Below are 13,446 nucleotides of genomic sequence, written 5' to 3'. Positions count from 1 at the left end.
AAAAAAGATATGGTGGAGCAGCCTGGAAACGGAGCACCAAACGAAAATAACATCATGACTAATCCAATCCTCTTGGCTAACGATCGCAATAGACCCATTAGGGACTATGCATCGCCAAACCTCTATGATTTCTCTCCAGAAATCATGAGGCCTGCCCTCGATGGAAGCAGATTTGAAATGAAACCGATGATGCTGTAGATGATCCACACTACAAGACAATTCGGAGGATGGCATGGCGAAGACCCGCATGCCCACCTCCGTAGCTTTATAGAAATATGCAATACTTTTCTGTTCCCAAACATCTTTGCCAAAGAAGTTTGACTAACTCTATTTCCATTTTCTCTTTGTGATCAGGTAAGAAAATGGGCGTATTCCCTCGAGCCGAGAGATCACTTCATGGGAACAGGTCGTAGAGAAATTTATGAAGAAATATTTTCCACCTACTAAGAATGCTAGACGAAGGAAAGTAATTACAAATTTTGAACAAGACATGGATGAATCGCCCAGTGATGCCTGGGGAGGTTTAAAAGGTTGGTCAGGGACTGTCCACACAATGGATTGCCAGACTACCTTCAGATGGAAATCTTTTATCACGGTTTAAATCCCGCTTCGCATACCACTGCCAATGCGGCAGCCTCTAGTAATCTGCTTGAAAAAACGTATGATGAGGCTAAGAATATCTTGGATCACATCTCTAAAAATCATGAGGATTGGATAGAAAGTGATCAGAGACTGACAATCAAGGATAACGATACAAGTAATGGTGCTATTGCTTCACTACAAAATTAGATGACCGCAATGATGAACTTAATTCAAGGAATTGCGATCAGCAGCCTAACACCGCAAAATGGGCAAATCAATGCAATTAGTCAAAACAACGCAAGGTGTGCAACTTGCGGTGATGGGCACGCAATGGAAGAATGCCCGCAGAATCCATACTCCATTTACTTTGTAAAAAATAATCCTTTTTCGAATACCTACAACCCTGAGTGGAGAAACCACCCCAAATTTTCATGGAAGGATCAGCAACGGAGTTTCCAATCTGTGGCGCAGAAAGAAGGGCCACCTGGATTCTTCCCGTGCAATAATTTTCAGACAAGCAAACAAGTCAGTAGCTCACAACCACCGCAATCCTCCTCCCTGGAAAGCCTATTGAAGCAGTACATAGAGAAAAACGAAATTGTGCTTCAAAGTCAGGCTACGTCCATCCGCAATCTAGAATTATAGATGGGCCAGATTGCAAGTAAGCTAAAGAACAGACTGCAAGGGGCTCTGCAAGATAACCATTACATAGTCATCCATAGAAAACATGCTACTACATGAAAACAGTCACAATTACGGCCGACACTCAATTTCAGAGACCTCATTATTGAGCATTACATCTACAATGAGAAATAAACATCAGGTTAAATAATACACCTCCTTGGCTAAATCATCTTAATCACCACACATTTTCCATCATGCAGACAAGCCACGCATTTGTACCGCTAGCTTCCGTTCTCCTGGTTGGTGGCTTTTCACATCCCCGCTTACATGTCTCTGTACTTTATTGAATACAATTCTCAAGGATTTGATTTTAATATGTTTCAAATACTTTAAAAAAATTCTTCCCATGAGGATTAATCAATTAATATCCCCATTATTTCCAACGCATATATCCCATACTCTATCATCTACTATGTCGTGACCAAAATAGTACCAAATAATCAGAAATGCCCATGAATATACCATAACTACGACTTAATACAATAACATATGTCCAGACAAAATTAAATTATCTAGTATAATTGCACTACCCACAATCATCTCAAATACAGGAAAGAAATCATTGTCCTACTTTCCATAATAATTAAAGGATCGTCAGGGTACTTTGTGAAAAAACCCTTCTGCATTAGTCTTTGGCTTTTATATCTCTCGTGGCCTCGTTATTTTCAATTTCCTATTTTCCTGCCACAAGATTAATTTATTCTTGTTATTCTCCATTAACAGGCATTATATGTACAAACCTTTTGGTCGTTTGCGCTCAATGACCATGAAGTCCTCAAAAGTACGACGGTAACACCTAATCTCTCATTGAAGCAGTAAAGATTTAATTCTGTCCTCGGGATTACTTCTTCATTCAATGAAGCCCCCTATAATGTTTTTCTAATGTCTATTTTTCAATAGATTTTGGTTCAGGATCCTTTTTTCAAATATATTCAAAGAGTATATTTATAACGCAAAATGCTATCCAATAAACTTACTTACATTAAATTCAGTTCCATTTTTTCTTATTATGGACTAGTTGAAATTTTCACACTTATTTTTTAGGTCCAAATTTGAAGCACCTTACCTGACTAGATCATTCCAATGAATTTTCTTTATGCGGTATTCTAACATACTTATACCTAAGACTCATTTTTACACCTATTAATATATTTCTTCATATTTTTGAGGATTTTTATTTTAGAACCATACTACGATCCTACGGCCTTACTGAATAAAACGGGCAAAAAAAATGCAGCGTTATCATAGTGTAATTCTTAAAACAATGTTGCGATTGCATCTGATAAAATCCCATTCACATAGACTAAATTGCGTCCATAATTCAAGGCATCAATTTCAATCAAGCTATTGTATGGTCGCATAGCATTTCAATCCACACTCCGAAAAGAACAGTCTGAAATTCTTTGTATTTTTTGCAGGAATATGCGGTTTTGACGCAAGGCCTGAAATTGCGAATCATAGGAAATATTGGTCGGAGCGCATCATTTACCCCAACACTCAGGCACAAACGAGCTTTGCCGGTGCGGTGATACGTGTTCTGCACAATCACAATATTCACAAAACAAGCACATGAGAAGGAAATTCCAAGCGCGAATCCAGACCCAAGCAAACTACTGGTCAACCCCTAGCACCATGAATGGGCGCGAAACTTCTTGGGTGAAAAAGGCTAATTAAAATTGATTCTTGATGGGACATAAAAAGCTGATAACAGTTACAAATCCGAATATAACCTATCAGTATATGACTACAAGTCGGACATTAACGATAACCCAGAATCACAATTAAGCTTTTTACGGAATATCCACTAATATCTTACGGTTATGCATTAGTCCAGGAAGAATTAAAAAGTCGTCGCATCATGATCAATCATCGTAGTAGAGTTATAAGCCATCATTTCACCTTGCGATGTTTATACCAACTCAATACTATATCTAAGGCATCCCTTCACCAGAAAAAGGGGTTGATCCGGCCAGTCCTTTAATCAAATAAATCGTCTTTTGGCCTGCCAGAGTTTTCCTTTTCGTTTTACCAGCGGAGCAAGAGAAGAATGGTGACGCCGTAGATCGTCAGAGCAACTCCCAGAGGAGAGTTAAACCTTAGGCCGAGGAAGCAACCTAGATGATGCGCTAGAATTCACCCGATCTCGCGAGAGCGAGATTTCTTTTGACACCAGATAAGCATAACTAAACAATGTACATTAATTACATGGGCACCGCAAGAGATTTCTACAAGCCCCTTTATTTCTATCTATTGATTTGCTTACTTTTGTACTCATCTTTCATATTTATCAAGCTGGAAGATTCTCCTATTTCTTACATCTGTTTCACAATCCTCTGTAGCATGCATGAGTACTAAACTAGTTGAATGGGTGAGAAGAACTAAGCTACACAGGCTGAACTCTAGGATGTTTTCATAAATTGCTTGCGATTGCTTTGTTTTAATGCTGTGCCAAAATACCCTCTTCGAGCAGCTATCTCACGAGGACAGAGTCTAAAGAAAGAACCTAATGATCAGAGAGCTAGTAAAATCTGGACTTTGAGAGAGAGCAAGATTAGATAGCTACGCCATAAGCAAGATGATAGAGAGACTTAGAGAGATAAGCTCTATTTGTCACACATATCTCTGGCTCGCAATGCCAATCCTAGAAATGGAGGAATGATATTTATGTGGTCCGCCTTATTCGTGTGTTTGTCATTCTGTTCATCGCATAAATAAGAATAGCAGGCTTTATGATGCCCTATAGACTTATCGCATATATCACGTTGCGTTTAGCCTTAGAAGCCGTGGTATTTCACACCAGATGGTGGTTTAACTATTAGTACTAGACATGTTTGCTGAATCGCCATAGCCATAGAATCACATCCTAAGGCAATGTTAGCGGAACTTTTTCTCAACCTGTTCACCGCGGCATAACGTCATCGCATTTTCCCATTTATCAACTAGTCTTTTCAAGGTCCTGCCAACCGGCCAATATTTATCAACCAGTTTGTTTCATTTATGCGGTTTACGCGCAAGTTTTCGTAAAAATTACCTAACGAAACCTGTTTTCAACAAGTCCTGAGTTCGATCCCTGGACTTCCTACTAGGAAACTCAGTGGATCATTAATTTACATTAGGATTGCTAACAGAAGGAAACTTGCAGTGCAACAATCGAATTACAACTCCACCATGACATTATCATCTATAAATCCACATTCAATAAAATTAAGACATCAAAATCTTTTGGCATCGATTGCTCGGGGACTTCGACAAATAGTGTAGGCTATGGTAATTTTTACATGATTTCTTTGTCAGACTCTCAATCTCCTAGGGCGAAATTACGACCCGAAAGATTGAGCACGGACATTCAACGAAGATTAACGAGACAGGCACAACAACATATTAGGAAACAAGAGGAAGACAAGATGGCGGGCACACGGGGAAGCAAGGGCCACTAATATGCGAACAATCATTAATAGGCCATCATCATCCTTGCTTGGCGAATGTATTGCCACATACAGACTAATCCGGGGACTATGCGTCGCCACTCTTATGATTTCTCTCTCAGGAATATGTTAGGGCGGCAATTAAGATGATTGAGGTTTGAATGAAGCCAAGTAATGTTGCAGTGATCCAGGCTGCTAGGCTCAGTTATTGGATGAAAGGCGTAGCGAAGACCCGCCGCCCACATCCGGAGAAGCTTCATAGAATCGCAACAACTTTTGTGTTCCGAATATCTCAAACCCAAGAAGTCCGACCTCACTCTATTCCCATTTTTCTTATGCGATTCAAGCAAGAATATGGGCATATTCTCTCAAACAGGCGGGAGATAACTTTGTGGGAATAGGTGATGGAAATGTTTAGAAGAATTGTATTTCCCCCAATCGATAAATGCCCTAGTGAGAAGGATTTAATAATACATTTTGAACAAGCAATCACTGCACCGATGCTTGGACAAGGTTTACAAGCGGCATGGTAAGCTAGACTAGTCCACTATAATGGCTTAACTCAGACTGCCTGTGAAATGGAGATTTTCTACACCAGGATTAGAATACCCTCTTCGCAAACCAGTCTGTGATGTGCAGCTGCTGGGTGGTTCTGGCCTCGAAGCAAATACATATGGGGAGGCAAAGAGTATACTTAGTCCCGGCAATTTTTCACAAAATCACGAGGATTGACAGGAAAGGATCAAAGATTAAGAATTAAAGAATGATGATACAAACAATGGGGCATGCGCATCCCTGCATAATTAAATGACTATGAATGATGAAGTTTCATACAGGCATCGCATTAATATATACGAGGAGCGAAGAAAGGGCAGGTCAACGCAATTGCTCAAACAACGACCGCAAATTGTGTCGTTTCGCGGAGGTGCTTCACAGTCGATGGAAGAATGTCCAACACAACCCGCAGTCGGTATGCTTTCATGAGAAATAATCCTATTCCAATACTATAACTCCCGGGTAAGGCGAAACGCACCCAAAATTTTGTGTGGAAAAATCAACACACAACTTTCTAACTGTGGCCAAAAAGGAGGGCCACTGGATTTTTTTTCCACACAAATACAATCAAGCGCATAGCCAAGCTAGTAGACATCACAAATACACAAATCTTCGTCCTTAGAGAAGCTTGTTGAACCGCACAGTACATTGGAGAAAAATGAATAATGCTTGTCCAGAAATCAGAGCTAGCATCCCATTAGAAAATTCTCAAAATTCAATGGGACAAATCTGCAGGCCGAGTTGAAAAATCAGAACGAAGGAGCATTGTTCATCTCGCAATGGTTAGGGGTACATCGGGGAAGTGAATATATGCTAAAGGTCTCCTTGCTAAGCGACAACATGACTGCGGAAAGTAGGGGAGAACGCCCATTGGTGACCAACTTGTAATGCGATGACAACTGAAGACCCGGTTGACCTTATAGTTCTTGGAAAGCTCGAGAAAAAATAGACCTGAAGTTGCGTCCACCTTAAGCTCTAGATTTGACGAAGAAGAACGTCCAACCATAAAGCAACTCCGGAAAGATTTGAAAGGGAACACCAATGAGGAAGAAAAAATGCAATATATGGTTGCAAGCGCAAAATGTTATGATCCACATCTTAAATGGGCTCTGACACGCAGGAATCTTTTCACGATACTATGCTATATTCAAAGAGGAACCTATAGTGGCCAAGAACTATGGCGATCTTGGGGCAGATACAACTAATGTCTGCTATCAATCTGTTCAATAAACAATTGAATGTCAGCACACTTTACGCCAAAAAGGAAACTCTTCTGGCTCATAAACAAATCTGAATACATCTGAAGGAGAGTTGAAAAATGCCATAATTTCAATCGATAAATTCAAATGCCTAGCAGGCAACTTCCTCATTTTGGATTATAAGCGGACAACAGATGCGCCTGATCATATTGGGATGACCACTCTTTTCAACTAGTGTGCTCAATTGATGTGTGCAAGGGGGAAATTATAATGACATTCATGGGGAAAAGCTCCATTAAGGCCAGTAAAGATCCCAGAGCGCATAAAGAAAAGAGAGAAACTACGCCACCATGGACGTCAACGAACCAGCCTAGAACTAAGGCGGTCCCTGAGTTATTTATATAATTCCACACTCAATCAAGGACGCAAATCCTTTTGACATATCTTTTTCTGCATCAAATACTTATGAACTTTTATCATCTCGTTATTTTTATCGCAATTACCTTTTTGTTACCTAGCATCGTTCTTACTTGCTTTACAAAAAAAGAAAAAAAGAAGGGAGAATTGCGATAACGATTTTTGTTTTGTTTAAACTAATTTGACGCCCTAATCTCTTTTTTTCCATAACTTGCAACGATAGAGGCGTTGGATTTGCGGAGTATGATTATTCGATGCGAGTAGCAAATTATCTCACTCCAATCACCGCAAGTCTAAAGACTGAAGAATTGCCGTAGAAGATGGCAATTGCATCAATACAGAATGGCATGCGAACACACACAAATTTGGGGCTGTATTCTTCCTTCTCTTTTATTTCAAACTTTTTTGCGCTATTCGTATCGCTGTTTAGCTTCTTTTTTACAAGTTTCATCACTACATCCTCATTTGATTATGTAATTCATTTGACATAGTAAATTTAGTAATTCGCCGCATGCTGTTCTTTTGCCAAGGTACTGATTTAATGATGAAACATACTGCTTCTAATTTCTTTCAATATACTAGATGTTTACCTTTTAATTTAGATATAGTCACCCTATGATATTTTCTAGAAGTTAAGGGGTTATGCTAGCATTTTTCAACTCTTTTTTACGAAGCTTTCTAAGAACATCGCATGACTCATTCAATCTTTTGGCTAATGGAGGACATTGTCGCCTTTAATTTGGGGGTGAGGATATTTATTTTCAACCTTGCTATTTCAAAAAAATAATAATAGGAAGTAATTTTTTGATAAATACTAACTCCACTGTCAAGCATTGGGAAACCCATGTTGATAAGAGTTAAGTTGTGAAAGGCACTTACCGTAGTTGGATGTCCGCATGCAAATGGGGGCAAGCCAACGAAGTAAGTCGCTAGGATCAACGCATAAATAAATGACCGCAACTTCACTGCCAAGTAGGTATGAGTTAGTCTGAGAAAGAGCGCATTTTCTCGTAGTTGGATGTCCCGCATGACACACGTGGGGGCAAGACAAAACGAAGGCAAGGCATCTGGATCAGCGCAAGGTATGAAAAAATAAACAATGTCAAGAAATATGCAAGGAATAAAATCATTTGTCACCCCGGTGGAAAATTCTCTTCCTTTGAAATAACATCCTGGATGTTCCGAGAAAGGTAGTAAGTATTTTTAAAGGATACTAGTTTGCGTTCCCTAGGTCTTAGAAATATTTTGAGAGGAGGCTTGAACGAGACTTAGGAAACTTTGGGTATATAGGAATTGAACGAAGTATCCGTGAGAAATCTAGGAAAAAGAATATTGCGGTCTAAAGAGATATCTTTCAGCTTATGCTTGAGACAGCGTTTTATACTTAGGAAGGTGTTATTAACGGGCAAAATGCACGTTATCATAGTGCTAAGTTCTGAAAACAATATTGGTTTGCGTTTGATAAAACATAATAAACTTGGCGCGTCATTAATTCCATACAATTTCACTTAATATTGAACAAGCGGTCGCATCGCCCTTTTCATATCGCAAAGGAACACGTTGATATTTTTTTTAAATTTTTTATGCAGAAATATGCGTTGATGCAAAGGCGGAAATTACGATCATAGGAAATCATTGGCTCCGAGTGAGCATTCATCTGCAAGGCTTTGTGCGATGATCGATGTTCACTAAATTACTTCGCTGACGAAAAGGCTTTGCCACAACTTGGGTCCAGTGGCAGCACATGATGGGCGCATCTAGGTTGCAAAGAGCTAATTATTGCATGGGACATTAAGCTGATAATATGTTCGAATCCGAATATAAAGTTGACAGTTCCCAAAACATTTACGATAACAAACAAATAACAATTTCAGCTTTTCGGTGAAAATATTTGGTGGCATCAGTCAGGAGGAATTAAAGCCGTCCCATGCTGATCAACATCATGAGAGAGAAGTCGTCATTTACACCATCCTAGATGTTCTATAAAATAACAAGGATGCTTCAGAAAAGGGGTTGATCGCGTATTATATCAATTGGTCTTTGTGCAGAGTTATCCCTTTCGTTTTAAGGCGGAGCAAGAGAAACGAATGGTAGAACGCCGAGGATCGGCTCAACGAGCAAACTCGAGAGAGAACTTTGGGGCGAGAAGCAGAGAGCGGGCCTGGGTCTCCACGACGGAGCAAGATTATCTTTTGAGCACAAGTAGATAAAAAACAGTGTATAAAGCTCATGGGCAACGCTAAGCGAATTTCGCTATCCAAGCCCTTTATTTCTATACCTTGCATTGTTATTTTATACTCACTCCATCTTCAATATTTATACAACATGAAAGTTTCTATTTCTACATCTGTTCACATTCTTCATACAGGCACGCATGAAGTAGCTTACTAGTCGAATGGGTTTTGAGAGAAGAACTAAGCTAAATGATCTAGGATGGTTCATTGCTTCGCCGATTGTCTTGTTTAATATTGGTGCAAATCCTCTTTAAAGCTACTCGACAGGAGAGTCTAAAGAAAGAAACCTAATGGCTCGAGAGAGCTACGGATATAATCTGACTACGAGAGAGCAAGATTAACTGCATAAGCCAGATAGAAGAGATAGCCGTTGCACTTGATCGGGCATCATCTAGAGAATGATATAGTCCTTTCTGTTCGTGTCATTGCACGATATAAGTAGGTTATATGTAGGCCCTAATGCATCGCATATCGATGCATCACTAGAATCATCGCGCGGAGAGGTGATTTCTATGTTGATGCAATCGTCTACCAATTCTGCAACGTTCGCTGTCATACTGCATCCATCCTGTTATTAAACCTTCTAGAATTCAAGCTTACTGAACGCCATTATATTTTATCATCACGCCAATAAAATCTCAGCCAGTTAATATTTAAGTCCAGTTATGAAGCTAAAAAATGTACAGCCACTTCCGGCACCAAGGTCCTAGTTACCTGACTTACAGGTAATGCAGCTTGCCAATTACTTATTCCACATACTTCGTGCACATACATTCACCATTTTGTATCTTACTCTGCATTTTTCATAGCAATACAATCCTACATTTTATTCGCGTATAAGTTTTGAAAATTACACTGCAAGTTTGTGTTTGTCCTAAGTTCGGCATCTCGGCTTACAGGATCTGATTCGGATAGGAGAAATATACAATGTAACATTGGATTCATCTCACTCAGTAAATTTCACGGTTTTTGCGTTGTGACTTTGATCTATGATTTTCGATTCTTGAAAACTTCAATCTCTGGCGAATTATGACCTGGAGATTTGAAAGGACATTCAGATGAAGATTAAGAGACGCGTCAACAACAAGAGAGTAACACCAAGAATGCGCGAAGCAAGGGGCTGCTAACGCAAACAACATAATGGCCAACCTCATCTACTAGCGAATGATCGCAATAGACGACCATCCCGGCGACTTAGTGCGTCGCCCAATCTCTATGATTTTTTCTCCAGGATCATGAAGGCTAGCGTTACGATGGATTGAGGTTTGAAATGAACGCTGAATAATATTGCACGATGATCCAGGCTTACTAGGGGCAGTTTGGAGGAAGGCGTGGCGAAGAACCCGCATGCCCACCTCCGTAGATTCATAGAAATCTGCAACACTTTATGTGTTTCCCGAATATCGTCAAGCTGAGGAAGTCTAACCACTTTTGGTTCCGCATTTTTCTTATGTCGATCAACAAGAAAATGTTCATAATCTCTCTCGAATTGAGGGAGATAACTTCCCTAGATCCATATACACGAGCACGTAGCCACTCATTCTCCGAAGATACTTTGAGGATGTTCTTCACATGCGGTCGCAGTGAACTATCTGGGTTAAACTGATATCTACTGATATGCCCACAGCTTAGGAGATGTTAGATAGTATATGAGCATCGTTACATTCAGACTGCCGAATGGTCATATGCATATGGGACCCGTTTCATCTTCTCAACGCTCTTGAGGTGTCTTAGGAACATGGTCCTTAGAAAAAGTGACTCTATTATAACTCCTGGGAACAGCAGTAGGCCTCTTTTTGGAGTCCTGCATCGAGTATTGAGCCAACATCTTGTCAAGTGTACGAATGTCTGAAACAGTGTTGGGACTTATTTCTTAACGATCCCGAAAAATCTGTATACTAGAAACAAACTAAGTGTCTCCAATCTTTCCTTTAGGAATTGGGTCCATTAAGCCATTCTTAACTAATAGTCAGTAGACCTAAAATCATTCCCAATCGAGTAGTATAATTCGTCTACATACAAACTAGAAAACTAAACTGAAGCTTTTAATATTTTAATACGAGCATAAGGTTCATCACATTCTTGTTCAAAGCCATATCGACTTGATCAAGTAATCTAACAATATGTTTCCAAGATCTAGATGCCTGTTTCAGCCCATAAATGGACGATCAGTTTTGCAAACTGTTTGCTACTTGATTTAGGCAATGAATCCCTCGGGTTTTGGCACATGTAAATGGTTCTCCTCAAGATTTTCCATTCAAAAGGCCGTCTTGACGTCATTTTGCCAGATCTCATAATTATTATAAGCTGCAATGGACCAGAAGGTGGCAATCGACTTTAACAGTGGAAACAATGTGGAGAAAGTCTCCTCATAGTCCAACTCATCTACCCGGGTTTAACGTTTTAACCACAGTGTCGAGGCCTTCCAAGGTTTGCACCCTTCCCATCAAGCACCCGTCGTTGCACTTGTAGATCATTTACAACTTATGGTCTTCACCAATCAGGTTATCTACAAGATCCCATAACTGAGTTAAAGTACATCGGCTCCATTCTCGAGATCCATTGGCATTCATCCGCGGTTCGACAATACACTTCTGATAAGACGCGGATCCTCATGGTTGCATCTGCTACCATAGCAAGATTTATGTGAAATCCAGATAGCGTTAATGGGCGGGTTCGAAACCCTCCCACTGTGATCGAGGTTCCTAAAACTCTTGAGGTGAAAACCGACCTTACTAGATGAACTATCCTCAACAACTCTTGCTAATGAAGCAGACCCTTCAACAACTCTTTGTTGAAGTTTCAGTAACTTTGTTTGGAAAGCTCCGTAACATGACCTTACTACATAGACTGGTGCTCCCTACATATGATCCTCCTCCAGGAAAGTAGCGTTCGTCGAAACAAACACTCTATTCTTCCAATGGATATAAAAAATAACCCCCGTCGTGTACCTTTAGGTAGCCTCAAAGAGGTATAAACCTCGACCGTGGTTCTAGCTTCTTGGGATTTGCCTTAAGTAATGTGCAGGGAAACACCAATGCGAAAGTGTCGTAAAACTAAAGTTTTAACACCTGTTTCACAACTCTAGAGGATGTTCTGCAACATTCTTGGAAGGAACTCACAGTTAACGCAAGTAAATCGCGTCTCCATTGTGAAACCCCAAACGAATATGGTAAGGAACGCGTAACATCATCATTGAACAAACCATGTCCAACAAGGTTCTATTTTTCCTCTCCGCTACACAATTCTATTGAAGTGTACCACGGCGCTGGAGTTGAAACATGATTCATGTTCTACTCAAATAGTTCTAGAATGCTGAGTCAAAACTCTTCTCACCGTCTGATTAATCGAAGTGGTTTTAATCACTGTCTATCCAATGCTGTTTTTCACAACTTCAGCCTTAAACTCTTTGAACTTTTCAAAAGGATTCAGACTTTTGCCTGGGCATCAGATAAACATACTCATACCTTAAAGTAATCATCAATAAAATTGATAAAATACTCATAGCCACCTCAGGCTCGCACATTTCATAAGACGGACAGAGGGTCAGAATGGTACAAACTCAAGAGGCTCTTTTGGTTCAATAACCTTTTCCAGTAAAAGTCTTTTAGTCATCTTACTTTCAAGGCAAGGTTTCGCACACTGGTAAAGGAATTTTCTTTCTAACCTCACTTAGAAGGCTCATTCCTTCATCATCTCTCAATTTTCCTATTGAGGATTGCATGTGGTCCTACATCCATAGTGCCAAAGTTGGGCTTTTCTTTTGGGAAATTCGTTGAAGTTTAGATTGGAGTTACGATAGATTTAACCAACTCTATGTTATGGGAGTGGAAACTTAAGGACTTAACAGTCTTAGCAATACAAGTTTACTTTCCAAGTAAGCTGTACAATCTCTTTACAACCATCTTTTGAATGAGAAACACTTTATTCAATATTAAACAGAAAGCGTATATTTATTTGGTAAACGACCACTTTACATAAAATAAGGTTTCCTCTTTAGTTCAAGAACTACATACAAACATCTTTTAAACTAGACAACCTGTTAATGTAAGAAACTGGATGCCTCCCATGCCAGTCAGTTTGAGACGACGTGCCCCGGCTCTCTACTTCGCATCGTCAATCTCACCCAGCCTTCAGTTGTGCCGAGGATTTAATCCCCTAACAAGAAGAACAACACGTGGAATTAATCGGCATCACGAATCAATATCCAGACCAATCTTCATATCTCTCATTAAACATGTTTCTATAACAGTAAATCATATTTACCTTTATCTTCCTGGCCTTAGCCTTGGCGCCTTCTTTCCCTTTAGCCAGCGAGGACAATTCCTTATCAGTGTTCATCTTGGGTTG

The 13,446-nt window shown here is 39.8% G+C and overlaps 1 non-coding gene across 1 annotated transcript; it reads right to left on the bottom strand.

The window, feature by feature from the left end:
- Positions 1-454: 454 nt before the first annotated feature.
- Positions 455-560, bottom strand: LOC120087392. Its single transcript, XR_005484528.1, has one exon. It is a non-coding gene; the product is annotated as a small nucleolar RNA R71 (small nucleolar RNA).
- Positions 561-13,446: the final 12,886 nt, after the last annotated feature.

Source organism: Benincasa hispida, chromosome 9 (genome assembly GCF_009727055.1).
Source record: "Benincasa hispida cultivar B227 chromosome 9, ASM972705v1, whole genome shotgun sequence".
Taxonomy (NCBI): domain Eukaryota; kingdom Viridiplantae; phylum Streptophyta; class Magnoliopsida; order Cucurbitales; family Cucurbitaceae; genus Benincasa; species Benincasa hispida.
Note: the sequence above shows the minus strand (reverse complement) of the source record. Positions and strands in the feature narration are given on the sequence as shown.